At 43.3% G+C, this 22,482-nt stretch overlaps 1 protein-coding gene across 1 annotated transcript in view; it reads left to right on the plus strand.

Annotated features, from left to right (window-relative positions):
- CHMP4B (charged multivesicular body protein 4B) overlaps positions 1–22,482 on the plus strand; it is a 52,239-nt gene that overhangs the window by 1,221 nt on the left and 28,536 nt on the right. The gene's annotated exons all lie outside the window — the stretch shown is intronic.

Here is a 22,482-nt window from a genome sequence, read left to right on the forward strand (position 1 = left end):
TGAATGTGACAATGCTTTAATAACTGTAAAGCAGTTTAGAAGTATTTGATCCTTTTGGTGTTATGACAGTATGAGAGTGAACCATAGAGTGACAGTGCCTCCCCCCAGAGAGGGAGGCAAAGGTGAGAGGAGTTGAGGAGCTGCACAAACAAGTATTTAATTTAGAAGTCTGCTAGTCATTAGCCACGTGACCTTGAACTGGTTATTTTACCTCTTTAAAAGGAAGATCATGCATTTACAGTGCCCAGCACCTAGTAGAGGCTAAGTAGATGTTTTTTTCGTTCTAACAGAAGAACAAAATAGTCCATCCTGAGGATGCTCCTTTGCTGATGGTCAACAAATACTCTGGAAAATTTTTTTGAGAGCTTCCACCCTTATGCAAGAGAAGATAGAAACAGGGAAATAAGTGAAGATAATATTGTCTAGTGGTGGTGGGTGCTTAAAAAAAGAAGAAGACCTGATGGGGAGTGATGGAGTGGGTAAAGGGGTGACACTTTAGATAGAGTGGTCAGGAAAGGCCTCTTTTAAAAAGTCAAGTTTGAACTGAGCCTTGAGAAGGAACCAGCTCTGTAAAAAGCTAGAGGAGGAGCCTTCCACGCAAGGGAAGACAGCATAGAAAAAGGCCTGGAGGTTGGCCTGTTCTAAGAAACAGACCTCTGTATCTGGAACGTAGCAATCGAAAGGGAAAATGGTATGAAATAGGGTGAGGAGGGGCACCTGGGTGGCTCAGTCGTTAAGCGTCTGCCTTCGGCTCAGGTCATGATCCCAGGGTCCTGGAATCGAGCCCCGCATCGGGCTCCCTTCTCGGCGGGAAGCCTGCTTCCCCCTCTCCCACTCCCCCTGCTTGTGTTCCCTCTCTCACTGTGTCTCTCTGTCAAATAAATAAGTAAAAAAAAAAAGAAAGAAAGAAATAGGGTGAGGAGTGGACCTTGGACTTCCTGGTAGAGTTTGGATTTTATTTCAAGTGGGTAGAAAGATGTTGGAGGGTGTTATCCAGGAGTGTGTCCTTATCATTGATAGAGTTTAAAAACACCATCTGGCTGCTCTTTGGAAAGTAGACAGGTGTGGGATGAGAGTGGGAGCAAGGAGACATGAGGTAGTTGCTGTCATCCATTTGTGGCCTGGACTCCAGTTATAGATAGCCCTGGAGGTAGAGAGTAGGGTTAGATTTTGCTGCCTCTAGCTTTTTTTCTTTGATGACTCTCCCTGGGTCAGGATCCTCTATTGTTCATTAGAGTCATTGTTTTTACCAGTCTGCATTTTGGAATGCTTTGCCCATTGCAGGGTGGTGGGGGAGGAAGGTATCACTTTACCTCATCTCTCATCTGAGAGGGCAGTTCTTCTGAGGTCTTTTGGTCTGGAGCTGGTTTAGTTTTTGCAGTTTTAGAGGTGATTGGATTTGCTTTCAAGAGGCTTGGAGAGAGGGTACCAGTAGATAGTGGAGGACCAATCTTAGTTGTAATAATTTTGCTGAAAGCAGCGTGTCTTCTTGAGTTTGCCTGAGAGGACAGGAGCTACTATAAGCTTGCCCTTCTTTTTAGCATGTTCTGGGGGAAAGGTCTTACCTGCTTATTGGGATAGAGCTGTGAGGTATTAGCACCACCACATGCCATTCATTTAGTCACTTACTAACTTGCTACTGAGGCAGGAACTGGAGAATCAGATGAAAATACACTGTGCTTGCCTTCCAGGAACTCAGGATTGGTAGTGGGTGTGTTTTTGTTGTAGTTTTTGTGTGTATGTGTGTGAAAGAGAGAGTGAGAGAGAGAAGGAGGAAAAGGAGCAGGAGGAGGAAGGGGGGGAGGGGAACATACCAGTCAGTGCTGAAATGTATGTACACGGGTCTGAGGCTGCATAGGAGGAGGTTCCTGTCTGGAAGGGAAAGGGCAAGGGATGCTTTACAGAGGAGGGAGGGTCAGCAAAGAGTTTGGGGAGCAGTGAGGGTGTTCGTGGGGTGAGACAGCAGAGAAATAATATTGCAGAGTGTCCTGTAGCCTCAGGCCTCAACCTGGAGATGCTGAGGAGCCACTGGCTGTCTTAAAGCAGAAGAAACGGATCAGCTTGGATTTCCAAAGAGCACACCAGCAACAGAATTAAAGTAAGGAGTATAGACCAATCAGGAAGGGGCTGGAGGCAGGAATCCATTAAGACATAAGGATAGACTCTCATAGACATGATTTGAGCCATAGATTTATCACTTACTAGCTGGTGCCTTGGGGCTGGTTACTGCACCTCATATTCCTCCTCCGTGAATAGGGGTACTAGTATCTCTTACTGGGTTAAATTGTGTTATGTATGCAAAGCTCTTAGCACAGTGCCTGCCATATGGTAAGCAATCAATAAATGCTTGCCATTATCATTATTATAAGGAGACTTGTAATTATTCAAGTTCTAGAATAGAATCATGGAAAACTAGATGAGAAGTAATACAGTCAGACTTTTCTGGAGGAGAATCAAAAGAATCTTGGTGATTTATGGGACTTGTGGGTAGGATGAAGGAGGGAGGAGTTGAGGACAATTCCCAAGTTGGACAACTGGGTGGATGATGATGTCATTAACCAAGTTAAGAAACCCAGAGGAGGAGCAGTACCTCATAACTGTGTTGTCCTTTGAGGTTTGTAAAACTTTTTTCATGAGTCTCAGAGCATCCACTGAAACTATGAGCTCCTCCAGGCAGGATGTGATGGTTATGTTCATCACTGTGTCCCCTAGCATAGTGCCTGACATATGGTATGGTTCAGTAAATATTTATTAAATGAATGGAAACCATCTTTTGAATATATTTTGTTATTCCCATTGTACAGAGAAAAAAATGAGGCTCAAGAGAGGCGGTAACTTGACTCAGAGACCAGTTCTTCTGGTGGCTATGGGCATCTTGTGTTCTATGTACTCCCATGATGGCTGAAGGCGTCATCATTACCTTTGTCATCACCCATCTCATTAAACACTCACTTGTGCAAGGTGTGGTGCTGAGTTGGGGGGAAAGAAGTGAGATAGGACCACGCCCTGCCCTTTTGCCCTGCCACGCCATGCCCTTGTGGTGTATACATTGGAAAGATGATAAATTGTCCTTTAAAACAAACCTCTGAAGCTCAAGTAGATTATTGCAGGGTGCAAGTGCGTTTTAGTTAGGGTCCTGGAGCAAAATTTGGATTGGGTATTTTTTCCAGATTCCTTTTCCTTTTCTTTAGTCATGTATTCATTCTTAAGCATATAGCATGCTCTTGAACTGTGTCCCAGGCCCCATGCTCAGTGCTGGAAATATAGAGAAAACAAACATAGTCCCTGCCATTCAAGGGACTTAAATATTGTCACTTTCCTTTTCTATAAAGTAGAAATAATATTTATCTCACATTACTATGGTGAGGATTAGCTAAGAGAATATATGAAAGTGTGACACATTGTGGATATGAAAGTATACTTTTCTTTCCTTTTCTGATAAAGTTATTGCTGCTCAAATTTCTTTGGTTTGATTGTCAAAATGGAAAAGTTCTTTCACTGAGAACTGGATGGAAACCAGTCTAGGTGAATTGACAAAAATCACTCAAACTTAGGTCTTTTTTGGTACCTTTCTACAGTGCCCTGTTAGTTTTCTCTAAGACAGATGGTCAAATATCAAAGATTTTTTTCTTCTTCAGGTGTTGTAACGAGTTATGAAATATCTACCTAAGTGATTCAGATTTCCTTTTTTTCCTGTTTAATAAAGATGAAAACAGTTTGTAGAAAGGGTCATATTTTAGTTTAACAAGAGAACTGTATGAGATTGGGAAATGGGTATGAGACTGGTATCTCAAACACCCTATACCAATACATTTCTGTTGGATTTATGGACGCAAATCAGTTCATTTACAGTTTAATTTAGGTTCAGCGGAAAATGTCTGATGGATGCAGAGAGGCTATGTGCTCACAGGAAATACATCTTCGTTAAGTCCTGTTCATTGCTGGAGCCAGGGTGGCTCTCTCATGTTTAATAAAATTGCTTTGAAATGTTAGCATGTGGGAAGACATCTTAATAAGTTATATTTATAATCAGTATGGTCTTTTGGTTCTCTAGACTCAAGGTATCAGGTTGAAAAGTACAGCATGTTGGGGCACCTGGGTGGCTCAGTTGGTTAAGCGTTTGCCTTGGGCTCAGGTCATGATCCTGCGAACCCTGCTCAGCAGGGAGTCTGCCCCTCCCCCTGCTCTCTCTCTCTCTCAAATAAATAAATAAAATCTTAAAAGAAAAGAAAAAAGAAGAGTTACAGTATCGTAGTGGTGCATGTGTCAGCAGGATCTCCTCTTCCAGAGGCCCTGGGATGGAAAACCCAAAACCCACCCAGGGAACTAAGCAGTGGGAATTTCCCTTAGTGATGCTTAAGTTTCTTGTTTGAAGAAATGGTTGACCAGATTGGGTTTGGTTTACTTTTTAAGACAGATGGAGTGTCAGAGAGGCCTCGTGTGTTGGCTCTCCAAACATGCTGGTGCCTTTGATTCAAACGACAAAATCTTTTTTGCCCCATTTGGCAGGGAGATTAAATATTTTTAAGTGTCTGCCAGTAGGTTTATAATATGGTTTGAAATTCAAGATAGATTTTGTTTGGAAGTTGAGCTAAATGTGAGGACCTTTGAGCCTGGACTGTTTTGCTCAGGGAAATTTAGTGTTGTCCCTGGTTGGGTTTGTGTGCAAAGAGCAAGGTCTTGGAAAACAGCCTGTGAAGATGTGTGCGAGCCCTACATCCCTGAGGCAGAAAGCCAGGACCTGATTTGTTTTCAGTGGTCCAGAGCCCTGAGGTGGAGCCAGGGCCTGCTGGGAGAAGGGAAGCTCTCGGGGTCTTGAGGAATTCCTTTGGGTAGGAAAGGTTTATGAAAACTTGGTTCTCTTGCCCAGAATTGTTTTGTGCTGTGCTGTCGTCTTTAAAAGAGTGAGAGAGAGGATATTCAAAAACAACTTTAGATTGGTCATTTTGAGGATAGATGGTATATTTAGAAGGAAAATTTGAACTTAGCAACAGGAAATAAGAACAGACCTAGTTGGATATAATCTGGCCTGGTTTTAAGGTGTTTGGCTCAAACCAGCAGATGTTTTTTGAGTTCATTCTAGGAGGAAAGCGGCATGATGGTTTAGGCAAAAGATTTCTCAGTTTGAATGCTGACTTCACCACTCACCAGCAGTACCTTGGCAGTTACTTATCCTCTCTGAGTCTCAATGTTCCCATCTATAAAAAGGGAAAAATAATACTTAGGGTTCTTGGGAGGATCTGGAATAAGTTGATATATGTAAAGTGCCTAGCAGAGTGCCTGAACATAGAAGAGATGTAAATGTGCCGTTGGTTTCCCAGGTATAGTTTTAGGCACAATAGGGATATAAAGATGGATGAGACATTACTTTCTTCCTACAGGAGCTCACAATTCAGTGAAGAAGACTCATACAGTTACAAGTAACTGATAAAAGGCAAACCATGGTAAATGTACAAATGAAGTATTAGAGGAAAATACAGCTGGAATAGATTAATTCATCTCTGAGCGTTGGGCACGATAAGGGATATAAAGATGGATGAGACATTACTTTCTTCCTACAAAGGCTCACAATTCACTGAGGAAGACTCATACAGGTACAAGTAACTGATAAAAGGCAAATCATGGTAAATGTACAAATGAAGTATTAGAGGAAAATACAGCAGGAATAGATTAATTCATCTCTGAGGGTTGGCAGGTTCATTTCACCCAGCCACCCATCCAATGCCCAAATTCCCTTTGCAGTATTCCTGCCAAGCGATTAACCTTTGATTGAACCTCTTTGCTGACAGGATTTGTATTAGCTGTTCTATCCTCCCATACTACAGCATCGTCTGTCTTTGGATAGCTCTGACTATAAAACCGCTTTTTTTCTTTGGAATGATCTTTCTTCCTGTAGTGCCTACTTCTAACAGGTTGAGGTGGTAGCTCTGTAGGGAAACAGTTTGGGCTAGTGGAAAGAATGTGGGATCTAGAGTTAGAAGGCTTGGGGCAGATCCTTGCTCTGACAGTAGAGGATTATGAACAGTGTTTCTTCTATCAGGAAAGCTAACTGCTAATGCTGTCTTTTGGGGGCCAAAGAGAACAGGTCTAATCCTCCTTCAACAAGACATACCGGGGAAGATGGTACTTAATGTTTCAAGCTTCAAGCCTGCACTTCTCTGGGACAGATCTCTGTTCCATTGACTGTTTGTTGCCAGGCATTTCTCTTTCCTTGTTACCCTCCTCTGAATGTGCTCCTTTTTTTTTTTTTTTAAAGATTTTATTTATTTATTTGACAGAGAGAGACACAGCGAGAGAGGGAACACAAGCAGGGGGAGTGGGAAGGGGAGAAGCAGGCTTCCTGCTGAGCAGGGAGCCAGATGCGGGGCTCGATCCCAGGACCCTGGGATCATGACCTGAGCCGAAGGCAGACGCTTAATGACTGAGCCACCCAGGCGCCCCGAATGTGCTCCTTTTTATCAGTGTTGCTTTTAAGTTGTGGAGTGGGCAAAGCTGAATCTCTGAATATTCCAGCCAAGGTCTGAGCAACATAACCCGGACTATACAGGGCTAGCCATTTGTCTAGGAATTAATTTGGTTCTATGTACTGAATGGCCCTGATAATTCCCGTATCACTGAGACTTGGTGTTTTGTTTGTTTTGTTTTTTAAGCAGATTTTGCTTTCCAGTGCCCTTTCGTTAATAAAGGAATGAGCATCTAGTAACTAGTGAAAGTTTGGCCTTTAAGGAGCCTTAGCTGAAGGATTGAATGATTTAAGTTCTTAATAAAAGCTGGCTTGATTCTCCCTTAGCTGATATTTCTAGTTCTACCTCCTCCCTCTTCCATACAGGCCAAAGCTGGCTGGAGGGTTATTTGAGGAATGCAGGAAAACTATACATCTTTGTGGTCATGGCTCAAAAGGTTAATTGTATGGTATATTGGAAAAGGTGATGGGCTTAGGATCAGAAGACCTGCACTCATATTCCACCTCTGCTGCTTGCTAGCTTTGTGATCTGCAGCAAATCTCCTTATATCTCTGAGCATCAGCTTCTTCAGCTGCAAAAACAGTACATAGTATTTACTTTATAACTTTGCTACTCAGCGTGCAGTCTATGGAAACATTTGGGAAAGTGTTAGAAATACAGATTATCAGGCCCTACCAGCCCTACAGAAGCAGAACCTCCATATTTATGAGATCCTTAGGTAGTTTGTATGCACATTAAAGTTTGAGAGACATCTCTCTGTAGTTATTGTGGAGATTAAATGAGAATAGTGGGCATTTTCATGTGCCCATGCCAGTCAATATTCATTCCTCACAAGGAGACACTCAGGGATGCTGTCTCCTTGGTCAGTTTGCTCACTTCTTTGGCTGCTCAGAGATTGAACTCTTATCCAGCTCAATCTTTTTTCACATACCTTCAGCTACCTCTAAAGCCGGTGAGGTCACAGAGTGTGATGGTTCAGTAGAATCTGCCTCCCCTCCCTTTGAAAAACTTGAAGCACTTGTTCTGCTGATGGGGTAATGGCCTTCTCCATGAAAGACGTCCGTCATCTGGGTAATTGACACGTATTCAGTCAAGCTGTCGGTCACAAGGACCCACCGGCAACCCTGTGATAAGTTAGGGGCAGTTCCCATCCTTAGTAAGCACTGCTGCCTAGTTGGGGGACCAGTTGGTAAAGAAAGCATTTCTACCCAGGAAGGCTTGTGTAGAGTGCCGTAAGAACCCCAAGGAGGGATTAACTCCACCTGGGGGCTGGAGGGTGGCTAGAAAATGAATTTTTTGAAGTCTTACTTTTTTTTTTTTTTTTACCTTAAATGATTTTTCAGTGAGTTCTGATTTCTTGGTTCAGTGGCTTTGTGGCTGTTTCCTGTTCTGTTTATATGGCATTGGTAGTGTTCTAATCCACCAGTTTTCTGCATCAGGAGGGACAGATGTTCTCTGAGAGCTTGGTGTGTTAGGAGCAATCTGAGATGCCATGTGAATTTCCAGGCAGTGAAAAAGACACAGCCTGGCCCAGTGGATCCTACAGTTTAACAGATCTGAGGCTCTTTCAGAGAAAAAGTTATCACAGCTACATAGCCCATACATTTTTTTTCATTGGAGTCTTACTACCATCCTAAGTGTTCCTTTCAGGAACTTACGGATAAAGTAAAACTTATGGATAAAGTAGAAAGTTCAAGGAGCTTCTCAGCCAGGAGAAAGGGAGTTATATGGGATGATGAAGTATGGATGATGGCAGAGGATCAGTGCAGGGAATTCCATCATCAACTTGCCCTGTTTGATTCTATAAAATGACATTTTTCTGGATTGGGGGTGATAGTGAATCAAGCACCACACTTCTCGGGGTGGTAGGTCTGGGACTTGGCACAACCTGCTGAGGAAAGTTTCCTCCCACTGAACAATCGGGGCAGTTGAGTTTGCTCAGAGCTGGAGACTAAAGTCCCAAAGTAAAAGTTGAGACATTCACCTAGTGTTTCCTGCTCAAGTGTGGGGCTTGTCAAATGATCCTGCTCTCAGGAGGCCCATACTCTTGGGGGGGGGGGTAAACTTAGGACAGGGATAATTACAGTGCAAAATTGGCTGTAAGTGCCACCCACAGGAGCACCCTAAATGGAGCGTAGTGGAGATTTGAAGAAGGGAGCAGTTCTCCAGTTTAGGGTTCTCAACAGAGAGATGACAATGTGATCTTTTGTGTTAGTCCTTTTTTTTAAAAATATTTTATTTATTTATTTATTTATTTATTTTAAAGATTTTATTTATTTATTTGAGACAGAATGAGAGAGAGAGAGAGCTCATGAGAGGGGGGAGGGTCAGAGGGAGAAGCAGGCTCCCTGCCGAGCAGGGAGCCCGATGCGGGACTCGATCCAGGGACTCCAGGATCATGACCTGAGCTGAAGGCAGTCGCCCAACCAACTGAGCCACCCAGGCACCCCAAGATTTTATTTATTTATTTGACAGAGACAGTGAAAGAGGGAACACAAGCAGGGGGAGCGGGAGAGGGAGAAGCAGGCTTCCCGCTGAGCAGGGAGCCCGATGTGGGGCTCGATCCCAGGACCCTGGGATCATGACCTGAGCCGTAGGCAGACGCTTAATGACTGAGCCACCCAGGCGCCCCCTTTTGTGTTAGTCCTTAAAGGAGTAGGCAGCTAGAGGGTGGAGTGGGGTGGGTAGAGTGGGGTGGGGGTTGAACGTAGATACTCCTGTTTGGTATATGACACCACCTCAGGTCTAGAGTTACAACTGGAAACTGCAAAAGAACCTCTGTTCCATCTAGCTGTGTTGAGTATAGAGTAGTATATTTGCGAAAAGGAAACTAAGGCTTTTGAAATGGATTTGGATATTTTGTACTGTTTAGGGACCTTGATGTTGAAATCCCAAATCTTTTTTGTCATAGTGCTGCATAGGTAGACATTGGCATTTCACTTCAGATGGTCCATTTTTTCTTACTTAATTTATTATTATTATTATTTTTTAAAGATTTTATTTATTTAAGAGAGAGAATGAGATAGAGCATGAGAGGGGGGAGGGTCAGAGGGAGAAGCAGACTCCTTGCTGAGCAGGGAGCCTGATGCAGGACTCGATCCCGGGACTCCAGGATCATGACCTGAGCTGAAGGCAGTCGCTTAACCAACTGAGCCACCCAGGTGCCCTTTATTATTATTTTTTTTAGAGAGAGAGGAGCGTGTAGGGTTGGGGGTAGAGTAGGGGCAGGAGGAGAGGAGAGAGAGAATCCTAAGCAGGCTCCATGCTCAGATGGTCCATTTTAAAAGAAGGTAGCTAGAAGTTACCCAAATTGGAAAGGAAGGAGTAAAACCATCACTATTTGCAGATGACATGATACTCTACTTTGAAAACATTAAAGACTCCACCAAAAAACTCTCAGAGCTAATAAATGAATTTAGTAAAGTTGTGGACTACAAAATTAGCATGCAAAAATCTGTTGCATTTCTATCACTAATAAGGAACTATCAGAAAGGGAAAACAAGAAAACAGTCCCACTTACAATTGCAACAAAAAGAATAAAATAGCCCCAGTCATTGAGCCACTACTGACTCAGCGGCATCCCTCTTGAGCCCTCCTGTTTCCCAATTCTCCGTCCCCGTACCCATCCCCCCAGCTTTTCCCCACTCCTCCTCCTGCAGGCCTTTTCCACCAAAGAAAGGAATCATGTCAAATTTCCACTCTCCAGAACCTCCACTCTTGTGACTCCTTTGCTGATGCAAGTAAGGGTGATGTTCTGTTTCCTGCTGACACTGAGGATTATATATATAAGAATTCAACAGAGAGGGGCGCCTTGGTGGCTCAGTCAGTTAAGCATCTGCCTTCATCTCAGGTCATGATCTCAGGTCCTGGGATTGAGCCCTGCATCTGGGCTCCTTGCTCAGCGGGGAGTCTCCTTTTCCCTCTCTCTCTGCCCCTCCCCCCTGCTCTAGTGCACTCTCTCATGCTCTCTCTCTCTCACTCAAATAAATAAATCTTAAAAAAAAAAAAAGAATTCAACAGAGAAATGGCAGGAAGACCCTTACTCTTGTCCAAGGGATTGCTGATGAGTACAATAAAAACTAGTGAAGGTGTTTAAGAAGAAATTTGCCTGCAATGGTACTGTTATTGAGCATCCAGAATATGGAGAAGTAATTCACCTACAGGGTGACCAGTGTAAGAATATATACCAGTTCCTTCTTTGTAGAGATTGGACTGGCTAAACATGACCAGCTGAAGGTTCATGAGTTTTAAGTGCTTTTGGCTCACTGAAGCTTAAGTGAGGATTTCCATGCGATGAGTAGAATTTCCCTTCTGTCCCTTACCACAAGTTTAAAAACCTCATAGCTTATATAAGGTAACTATTTGGGGTCCGCTTTTAACTTGGACTAGTGTAACTCCTTTGTGCAATAAACTGAAAAGAGCCAGGGGCACGTGGGTGGCTCAGTTGAGTGTCTGACTCTTGGTTTCAGCTCAGGTCATGATCTCGGGGTCCTGAGATCAAGCCCCACATTGGGCTCTACACTCAGTGCTCAATGAGGAGTCTGCTTGAGATTCTCTCCTCCTTCTCTGCCTTCTCCTGCTCCCCCTCCCTTTAAAATAAATAAATAAATCTTTTTTTTTTTTAAGATTTTATTTATTTATTTGACAGAGACACAGCGAGAGAGGGAACACAAGCAGGGGGAGTGGGAGAAGGAGAAGCAGGCTTCCCATGGAGCAGGGAGCCCGATGCAGGGCTTGATCCGGGAACCCTGGGATCATGACCTGAGCCGAAGGCAGACACCTAACGACTGAGCCACCCAGGCGCCCCTAAAATAAATAAATAAATCTTAAAAAAAAAAAAAAAAAGAATAAAATACCTAGGAAAAAATTTAGCTAAGAAGGTGAAAGAACTGGGCACCTGGGTGGCTCAGTTGGTTAAGCGACTGCCTTCAGCTCAGGTCATGATCCTGGAGTCCCGGGATCGAGTCCCACATCGGGCTCCCCACTCAGCGGCGTGGTCTGCTTCTCCCTCTGATCCTCTTCCCTCTCGTGCTCTCTGTCTCTCATTCTCTCTCTCTCAAATAAATAAGTAAAATCTTTAAAAGAAAAAAAAAAGGTGAAAGAACTGTACACTGAAAACTGTAAGACATTGATGAAGGACATTGAAGAAGACACAAATAAATAGGAAGATATTTCTGCCTATGGATTGGAAGAATTAATATTGTGTAAATGTCCATATTACCCCAAACAATCTACAGGTTCAATGCAATGGCATTTTTCTTTCTTCCTTTTTTTTTTTTCCCACAGAACTAGAACAAATATAGAATTATTTGGAACCACAAAAGACTTGAATAACCAGAGCAATCTTGAGAAAGAACAAAGCCAGAGGCATCACACTTCCTGATTTCAAACTATACTACAAAGCTGTAGTGATGAAAACATTGTGGTATTGGCATAAAAACAGACACATAGATCAATGGACTAGAATAGAGAGCCCAGAAATAAACCCACAAATTGGCCATATATGGCCAACTGATTTTTTTTTTAAGATTTTATTTATTTGATAGAGAGAGAGAGACAGCGAGAGAGGGAATACAAGCAGAGGGAGTGGGAGAGGGAGAAGCAGGCTTCCCGCCAAGCAGGGAGGCCAGTGTGGGCCTCAGTCCCAGGATCCTGGGATCATGACCTGAGCCGAAGGCAGATGCTTAACGACTGAGCCACCAAGGCGCCCCTGTGGTCAATTAATTTATGACAGAAGAGGCAAGAGTATATAATGGAGAAAGGACTGTTGGGAAAACTGAACAGCTATATACAAAAGAATGAAATTGCACCACTATTTACACCATATACAAAAATTAACTCAAGGGGTTAAAGACTTGAATGTGAGATTTGAATCCATAAATGGAAGAGAACATAGGTGGTAATCTCCTCGAGATTGGTCTTAGTGATGTTTTTTGGATCAGACTCCAAAGGCAAGGAGAACAAAAGCAAAAATAAACAAATGAGACTGCATCAAACTAAAACACTTCTTCGAAGACACTGAAGGAAGCCATCAACAAAACGAAAAGGCAACCTACTGAATGGGAGAAGATATTTGCAAATCATGTATCTGTTAAGGGGTTAATATTCAAAGTATTTAAAGAACTCCTACAACTCTTAACAACAACAACAAAAAACCTATCTGATTAAAAGATGGACAAAGGACCTGAATAGACATTTTTCCAAAGAAGATATCTAGGTAGCAATAGGCACATGAAAAGATGCTCAACATCACTGATCATCAGTGAAATGCAAATCAAAACCACAGTGAGATATCACCTCACACCTGTCATAATGGCTATTATCAAAAAGACAAGAAATAACAATTGTTGGTAAGGATGTGAAGAAAAGGGAGCCCTGTGCACTATTGGTGGGAATGTAAATTGGTAAAAACACTTTTGGAAAACAGTATGGAAATTCCTCAAAAAATTAAATATAGAGGGGACGCCTGGGTGGCTTAGGCGGTTAAGTATCTGCCTTCAGCTCAGGTCATGATCCCGGGTCCTGGGATCAAGCCCCGCATTCGGCTCCCTGCTCTATGGAGAGCCTGCTTCTCCCTCTCCCTCTGCCTGCCACTCCCCCTGCTTGTTCTCTCTCTCTGTCAAGTAAATAAATAAATCTTTTAAAAAATTAAATGTAGGGCACCTGGGTGGCTCAGTTGGTTAAGCGACTGCCTTCGGCTCAGGTCATGATCCTGGACTCCCGGGATCGAGTCCTGCATCGGGCTCCCTGCTTGGCAGGGAGTCTGCTTCTCCTTCTGACCCTCCTCCCTCTCATACTCTCTGTCTCTCATTCTCTCTGTCTCAAATAAATAAATAAAATCTTAAAAAAAAAAAAATTTAATGTAGAACTGCCACATCCAGTAGTTCCACTTCGAGTATCTGTCTGATAAAAACAGAAACATTAATTTGAAAAGATATATGCACCCCCATGTTAATGCAGCATTATTTATAATAACCAAGATGTGGAAACAGCCTAAGTATTAGTCAATAGATGAATGAATTAAAGAAGATGTGGGGTGTGTATTTGTGTGTGTGTATGTGCGTGTGTGTGTATTTCAAAAAAAGGATGAAATCTTACCGTTCATAACAACATGGATGAACATTGAGGGTATTATGCTAAGTGAAATAAGTCAAACAGAGAAAGACATATTTCATGATTTTACTTATAAGTGATACAAAAAAACAAAATAAAAACCCCAGACTCATAAATACAGAGAACAGAATGGTGGTTGCCAGAGAGAAGGGGGTTGGGGGAGCAGTGAAATGGGTTAGGGGATCAAGAGGTACAAACTTTTAGTTATAAAATAAGTCATGGGGATACAACGACGTACAGCATAGGGAATACAGTCATAATATTGTATTAGGACAGATGGAAACTAGACTTATATGGTCATCAGTTTGCAATATATGTAAATGTCACAGTGTATCAAATGTTAAATCACTATGTTGTACACATGAAACTAATATTGTTTGGTTATATTTTAATTTAAAAGATGAAAGTTAGCTAGAAATTTTTGCTTCATTCACAAACCCATTTGATAAATATATATTAACTTGAGCTGTGTGCCAGATACTGTCCCGGTTTATTGGGTAAATGCAGATGAAGACAGGTCATTGCCTCTGAATGCTTACAGTCTAGCAAGAGTGACAAACAAGTAATCAGATATAATCAGGGTACCGTGTGATCTGTTCTAGAACCGTATTCAGAATACAGGATATGCAGTGGAAGGAACTGAAACAGTCTTTGTGTGTGTGTGTGTGTGTGTGTTGATTGAATCTATATTTTATTAAATAGTTATTTTGGAGAGTAATAGATTGTTAGAGAGGAAGGAACTCAAAATGTGTAAGTGCTTGAAACTTTAAGTTAATAGAAAAACTTTTTGAGAAAGAAAACCCAGGAACATGGAAATATATGCAACGCTTTTAAAAAGCACTTTGGATCAGGATCTGTTGTGGGGACATAAGAATGGATACATGTTTAACTTAGTTTAGTCCTACAAGAAATAGTTTTAGAATACTAAAGTACAGCTTATTCTGATAATTATTACAAATTTGCTTTACAGTTGTCTTACTTCCTACAAAAGGAAGTAGGAATAAACTTGAGGAATGCTTTACTGTTTGCATAATCAAGAACTGTAAGTTTCTTGTTTGTAATCTTTAAAACAGTTGTGAAAGCAAAAATTATACTTGTACATGTGTGTGGCCTGGCTGCTGTTCTCTGCCGAGGTTGAAGAGGAGCTGGTACTCAACGAGGCCATCTGAAAAACTCCCCATTGGGGTGAGGCGTTTGATCAGCTCTGTGTCCCCAGAGTTCATTAGACTTTGAAACGTTGACTGACAAGGGTGACATTTAAAACTAAAATAATTGCTGGTTTCTTAATTCTCCATCAAGTGGATCAGTTGCTTTCACCTCTCCAGAGCATTTTTCCCTTTAGAATCTTGTGCAAGGTCAATGAATGGTTGCAGATTGCTTAGCAAGTCTGGAGTTAGAAGATTTGGGTGTTGAGTTGTAATGAGCTCTGATAGCCTTCTGTGGCCATGTCCAAGGGGGGAGCTAGGATCAGCCTGGCATCCAGCATGTTGCTTTTAGCAGACAGCGGTAGGACTGGTGGCTGCAGGCAGCCCTTCTCATGTTTAGATTTTAGAGGTAATTTTGGAGGTGTAAAGGGCAGAGCAGTATAGAAACACCTTTTCTTAGGTTCTTTTCATCATTCATCAAATTGTATTTCAAAATAAAAAATATTTTCAGGAGAAAAAGCTTCAGAAAATGAAAACATTCCCCCTATGTTTGGGAAATACCATACATTTTATAAATTTGATCATGTTCTTTTTTTTTTTTTCAACAGCCCATGCATTAAGTGGTATTACACCCCACAGCCCCATTAGAGATGAGAAAGCTGACATTCAGATTACATGAGTCACTGGTCCAATCCAGAAGCCTTGGGGGATCCCAAGGTGGACTGCATCACAATGGGTTTGGGTATTTTTGGTGTCCCATAGGGCCAGGACTCCATAGCCTTCAGTGCTCATAACTTATGAATGGAAAAAATCCTGTCATTGGAAATAAAAAAAAAAATTTTTTTTTTTTATTATTCTTTACACTGTGTAAGTACAGTGCAAGTTATTCTGCAGGGAAATATTTCACATTTGTATAGGATTTTATGGCTTCCAAAACACTTTCACATACACGATCTTGTTTTGAAAGTTAGAGAAGCCTTATAAGATAGGTAGGGCAGGTTGTGATTTTAACCCCATTTTGCAGAGGAGAAAACTAGGGCTCAAAGCAATTAAGTGGTTTCCCTAGGGACTGAGTCAAGGCTAGAACCCAAGTCTAGTGCTTTCCTACTACACCATGCACTGTTCTGGCTCCCTGTTACCTAATGCTCAGTTTCAGATTCCCTTGCCAGCTTTAGCAAGGCAATGTGTCAGTAATGGGTGTGGGTCAGGTTGAGGAGGACAAGGTTGGGGGTACTCTGACTGGATTGTGTTATCCACAGTGGGACTAGTGCCAGAGAGAAAGCTAAGAGGAGACTGTTGATGTGTGTCTGGAATGGTTTGAGAGCCTTTGTTCACTATATTCATTCATTCACAGTCTGCTACAGCTTTAGCATTGTGCATTTCCCAGTCTGGTTTCCATTTCTTTTGCCATAATAAACTCAGTTTCCCAGTGGTCTTTATTTTTTTTATTATTATTTTTTTAAAGACTTTTATTTATTTATTGATGAGAGAGAGAGAGAGGCAGAGGCAGAGGGAGAAGCAGGCTCCCCACGGAGCAGGGAGCCTGATGCGGGACTCGATCCCAGGACCCTGGGCAGATGCTTAACCAACTGAGCCACCCAGGTGTCCCTCCCAGTGGTCTTTAAACCAGTGTTTCTCAACGTTGGGACTGTTGACATTTTGGACCAGAGGATTCTTTGTTTGGGGGGGCTGTCCTGTGCATTGCAGGATGTTTAGTAGCATCTTTGACTTCTACTTGCTAGAAGTCCATAGCATTTCCCCTCCAGTTGTGACAACCAAAAATGTCTCCAAACACTGCTAACTGTCCTCTGGGGGACAAGCTCCTAGGGTTGAGAACCACTGCTATAGGGCTGGTCAAGCTGCACAGGTACAGCTCTAGAGCTCCAGAGACTGGCCTAGGGTCAGTTGTTTTAAAGAGTAGAGCTGAGAGGATCCATTAGAGAACTTTTAATCCTACCCTTTTGTTGTTCTGCTGAGGGCACCAAGGTCTAGAGATAGCTCAGGGCCTTCCAGCTCTGCTTTCTGGGAGTCTGGGTTGGACTGGGACCTAGATCTGAATCCCTACTACTCAGGACTCTTTGACCAACAAAGAGTTTTTCAGTCTTCAGGTTGGAGGATGCTTTTCTGGATTCATTCGCCAACCCGGAGGTTTTCAGTCTTCAGGCAGGAGGATGCTTTTCTAATGCCAGAAAAAAATCAGGAATGGTCATGTGATAATGCATAGTTGTACTTTAGTACCTGTTAATTGGGAAGATCTGTAATTATCTTCAGTCAGTATTTATTGAATACCCACTGTCTGTGTCTCCATCCTAGGACTGTTTCACATGAACAGTAGTAGGTGGTCAAGTGGCACTTGCTTTTGTGGTTGTGTGATATAGTCACCACTTAGTGCACAGGCAGTGCTGGGTGGGCACATTTCACGAGCACTGTAGTGGGAACCATGAACCCTATGAGCTCACAACCCATAGGTTGGAAACCAATTGGTGCATTACACCATGAGATTTGGGAGAACGGCAGGCCTGAAACTCAGGGCTTTTCTTGAAACCATGAACTCTCTTTACACTCAAGATAGAAATCTCCACAGTCTGTGGAAATAAAAAGCCAGTAGGCTACCCACAGTCCTCCGTGCAGCTCTCTCAACAGCTATACACTAGGGCATTCGTGATAAAAGGAGAGGCATTTGGCTGGAAACAAGCTTTAAGTTCTTAGCATTAGTTGGTAAATGGTGCATGGGTCTAAGGGGAGTTTAAAATAATGGCCTTGAACTTAGGAATATGTGTTTCCACAGCCTCTCATCTTGAAGCACTCAGCTTCTCTGACAAGAAAGATTACTCTTATTTCAGAGGTAAGAGGCAGGGAGGCGAGGCTGCACAAACGGTCCCTGAAAGAGAACCAGCTACTCTCAGGTTTAGGACTGGAGCTCTGGTTGGCATCCAGGATGGGGCTGTTTGTTTCTGGCAGATGATGGTGGGAAAAGGAAAAAAGTTGTTAGATTACGGTCTACCCAATTTGGCCAACATTTTGAGTGCCCACCGTGAAAGACTCCATGTGAAGGGACAGTGTAGGACACAGATCAATAGGATTTGGGACAGAGGAAGCGGGTAGGGCCATTCCAGGCTGAGGGGCTTGTGGGAGCCAAGGTACTGTGTATGTATGTGAGAGGGGAGGGGGGAAATTAGGGAGGTGGTGAGGGGTGGGGTGGCTCAGGCAGAGTGACAGTTGGAAAGATAGGCTGCAGCCTCCCTGAGGAAGCCCTGGACCCTAAGCTGAGGAATCTCTGTGTTAGGTTGAATTTAGTGAGGCACGTACTGAATGAACACTGTCTCTCAAGCAGTTTGTGGGGACCAGCAGCCGTCTTCCTGCAGCATCCTGGTGAAGTTACCCATTGGTCGGCTTTCTACCCATTATTACTTGAGAGAATGAAGTGGGTAGAGGGGTTGTTCCCTTATAAGGGAGGACTCATGGGTCAGTACCCTTTCTCTCATTACTACTTCCTGGTTCCCCTTCTGCTGGGCAACTGGGTAGAAACAGAACAGTAACTTTCTTCTGCTTGAGAGTATCTATCTCAGTTATATGCTCAAGGTAGACAGGCAGATCTTCCTTAAACTAGCTTGGCCCAGCCTCATTTATTAATCAGGTCCTTGACTGCTTCATGTTGTGCATTTCACTCCCAACTCCTGGCTGGCTCACTTAATTAGTTGTGATCTTTGAGATTATTTAATCTTCCCTTCATGTTTATCTTTGATCCAAGAGAGAGGGAGATGGGGAGAATTACTTCCCTTGGCTGATGACAACGACCTTTGTTTCTGAGGCTATACATTTCAAGGTCGGCCTGGTCTCTGTCTGCTATCCTCACAAAAATCTGAGAGCTCACTCTTTTATTACCCACTCTTTCCTGAGCTTCCAGCCTCCTGTTTGCTTTCCTGTTTCCTAGGTGCTTCCTCCATCACCCAGGATGGCCAAGCAGAGCCCTAGGACGACATCCCCCCCACCCCCAGTTCTAGTTCTGATTCTGTCAACTAGCCTCTTTGGGCAAGTGCCCTCCCTTTGTTTTTTCAACAATAAAATGAGAAGGATGGATTAAGTGAATGCTGAGATTCTTCCTGTTCTAATATTGTCTGAGTCAACAAGTACCATATTACATACAGTAGCTCTCCAGAGGACCAGGTGTTGCTCTAAGCAGTTTTGCTGCATAAAAAGATGGAGCAGCTTCGTGTTCATTTTGTCTGTTAGCAGCTTGGGTACAGCCCTGCTCATTGTAAAAGCTGAGGGCAGCCACAGACTGTTTTGTAGAATGTGATGGATGTCTTTTTATTGTGCTGTCCCTGGTTCGGAGGCCAGAGCTGAATAATGGTTTTTAGCTGCTCCCGTGAGCCGGCATCCAGGTGAGCAGCACAAATGCCAGAGGGCATCTCTCCTGGTGCCTGAGCCCCCTTTGGATCAGTAGTCTGCCTCTGACTTGACTGCCAGCCTTTTGGCAAAACAGAGGCACACATTTCTTCTGGGGCTGAGCAGGCTTAAGCCCTGCTGGACAGAAAACCCAGCAGTGACCAGTTAAGCATACGGGGGGTGCTTCCTCGTAGTAGTTCTCGACCTCCTCACCAACCCGTGTTCAGGGCCACAGGATACAAAGAATTTGTCTCCTTTGTGAGGGGAGTGGAGAAAGGAACCAGGTGGTCAGGGCTGGCCTGACTTGAGTCATCTTATCTAAATCTGCTTTTTAGGATGGCGACTGAAGATGATACTGATGTCTTGGGGGAGAGCAGTGGTCTTCTCTGCAAAGGCCTTGTGTGCTTGGTGTAAATCCTGGCACCACCATGAGCAGCAGCTAAACCTCTTAGAAATATGGAAGACATAAAGCCACCTGGTTCTAAATTAAGACCTTTAAAACCTCAAGCCCCTGCTAGTGCCCATTAAAAACCATTCTCTCCCTTTTATTAATTTTCATGGTACCTTCCTGTGTCTCCTAAGCAGCTCTGGAAAAATCACACAACTTTGGAGTTCTTCTTGCCCATATAGAGGGAAATCCCAGGCCCAGAAAGGTTAAGTGACCTGTTAAGAGTGACACAGCTCATGAAGACAAAAATCTGGGACTAGAACGCATGGCTCTTATCTCCTCATTCCATTGAGTTCTGCTGCTTCAGTGCTTCTCAACAGACTCTGGGGTGGTATGTTCCCAGAATGGTTTTGAAAATAAAATTAGTCGCCATGCAGGAAATAAAGTTGCCATGCAGAAAGCCAGCTGAGGGAGAGATGGAACAAACAGTTGCTATTTTAGGGGGTTGTTTTCTTTTGAGTTATAACTGGCTGTTGGTGGTTTGGCAGGATGGCATAGCCTGAGTGGAGGATCATAAACCTCGGGGTCCTGTTGTTGCTACCTTCCTGACTCTTTGTGTAACCAGACTGTCTTTCCCTGCCTTCTAGGGGGGAATCCCTCCTATGCAAGGGATCAAAATAATTCCTACTTTTAACCCCTTGTATAGGACTCTGGGGAGGATTAGGAAGTCTATAAAGAGACCTAAGAAAAAGTTGGTACGTCAGTGGCAATTTTGGTGCTTCTTAATTTTTTTCTTTTTTATTGAGGTATATTTTATTTATAGTAAAGCTGAGAAGTCTTAAGTGTACAGCTCAGTGTTTCTTTTACAAATGTATATACCCATATAATCACCACCCTGATCAAGACATAGAACACTTCTAGCACTTCAGCAGTCTTGATGTTTTCATAGCAGCTAAGGACTTGAGAAGAAAACAGTATTTGTTTACTCTGGCCCCCTTAAGAATCTCAGAGGTATTATATTATCCTTCTGTTACTCACTGAACATGTTTCCCAAACACCTAGTAGTATAGGGCGCTGTGTTAGGGAGTTCAGAAATGAGTAATTGTTGACCTCTGTCTTGGGCTCACAACCCGTAAGAGATTACGACTAGGACCCCAGGGAGAAAGTGAGAAGGTCTCTAAGAAGCAGCTTGGAGGAAGGAGGCAGCTTCTGGCTGGGAGAGGCAAGTATGTATATTTACAGCCACAGAATTTTCCCCAGTCCTCTCACTATTCATGAATATAGGAAAGGAGCCAGGTTATGGACTTCTAGTCCCTTCTTAGCCAGTTCTTTGCATTTTTAGACCATGTTGGGTACTTTGGAGAGGTGCAGGCCCAGCTGAAAATCTGCATCTCTGGTGTTAGCTCCGTCTTGCTTTTTCTGCTGGAGAGAACTTAGACAATATGGAAGAGAGCAAAAACAAGGCTCCTCTCCCCACTGTGGCTACCAGGCTCTAAGGAGCTGACTTCTCTTCTCTCTCGGGTCTTAAGACTTAAAACCACAAATCTTTTTGAGTTAATTTTGGCCTGAATTTCTCTGCCCCCCTTTGGTCAAATAGTTTAAAACATAGAATTTTCTGTGTCTTAAGTGAAAACAGACTCAAGAATGACTTTTCTGATCTGTTTTCATGTGTGAAAAACAAGTTTTTTGTTGTTGTTTTAATTGCTAATAGAGGCATATGGCTCTGTGGTTGGTAGGAGGGAAGAAGGCCATGTCTAAGTAGATGCAAGGTGATCCCTTTCTTTAAAGAAAGATTCTCCCAAGGTAGTGAAGACCAGTGCCTAAGACAGGGTTAGCATGAGGAGATACTAGTCTGGGACATCTAAACATTGCAGAGCTTTATCTTGGTACATGTGTAGATAGGAAAGAAAGAAGGGCAAATGTCTTAGCTAGGCTGCACCTTGTTCAGGTTCTGATGAATTACTGTGTCTTGGAATCATAAGAGACTTTAGATCATTTGGGTCCATTCCACAGATGAGGAAACCAAGACTTTGATTTGATAAGGGCTAGAACCAGAACCAGGTCCATGTCTAGTGGAGTACAAAGATGTTTTGTTAGAGTGCTCAGCAGGATTTCGAAGGAAGCATGGCTGGGAGAGGGTGGTTTTAGATGTGGAGGGTGAACAGAGTGACAGGAGCACTGGATGGTTCCCCCCAACAGTGGAATCAGGAAAACCAAAATGCTGGAGGTGGGAGAGGTAAGAGTGTGGAGGCAGGGAAGACTCTGAGGCTGTCAGTCATCTGACGGGGGTGCCCTGGGACCCCCATAGCAAGGGGATGTGGAGGCTACTGTGGCCAGGATTAAGGTCTTTAATTGGCTAGAGAATCTTTGGCACTTAACCTCCTTATCTTTTTGTTTTCTATTTGACTACTTGGGGACCCTTGAGGTGTTCCTTTCCTCGGTAGGAAGCCTGCCTTCTTCCTTTCTTTTAAAAATTTATTTGAGAGGGCGCCTGGGTGGCTCAGTTGGTTAAGCGACTGCCTTCGGCTCAGGTCATGATCCTGGAGTCCCGGGATCGAGTCCCGCATCGGGCTCCCTGCTAAGCAGGGAGTCTGCTTCTCCCTCTGACCCTCCTCCCTCTCGTGCTCTCTGTCTCTCATTCTCTCTCTCTCAAATAAATAAATAAAATCTTAAAAAAAAAATAAAAATAAAAATTTATTTGAGAGAGAATGTGAGCGAGCAGGGGCAGGCAGAGGGAGAAGAGAAAGATCCTTAAGCTGCCTCCCTGCTGAGCATGGAGCCAATGTGGGGCTGGATGTAGGGCTTAATCCCAGGACCCGATCCCAGGACCCTGAGATCGTGACCTGAGCCTAAATCAAGAGCCGGTCATTTAACCAACTGAGCCACCCAGGCGCCCCAGGAAGCCTGCTTTCTGACATTCCTTTCTTTACATTCTTTTCTAAACAATCAGATAATAATCTATCACTGTTGGGATATACACACA

This window comes from Mirounga angustirostris, unplaced genomic scaffold (assembly GCF_029215605.1).
Source record: "Mirounga angustirostris isolate CCGP_5_RB_7025 unplaced genomic scaffold, mMirAng1.0.hap1 SCAF_10, whole genome shotgun sequence".
Lineage (NCBI taxonomy): Eukaryota > Metazoa > Chordata > Mammalia > Carnivora > Phocidae > Mirounga > Mirounga angustirostris.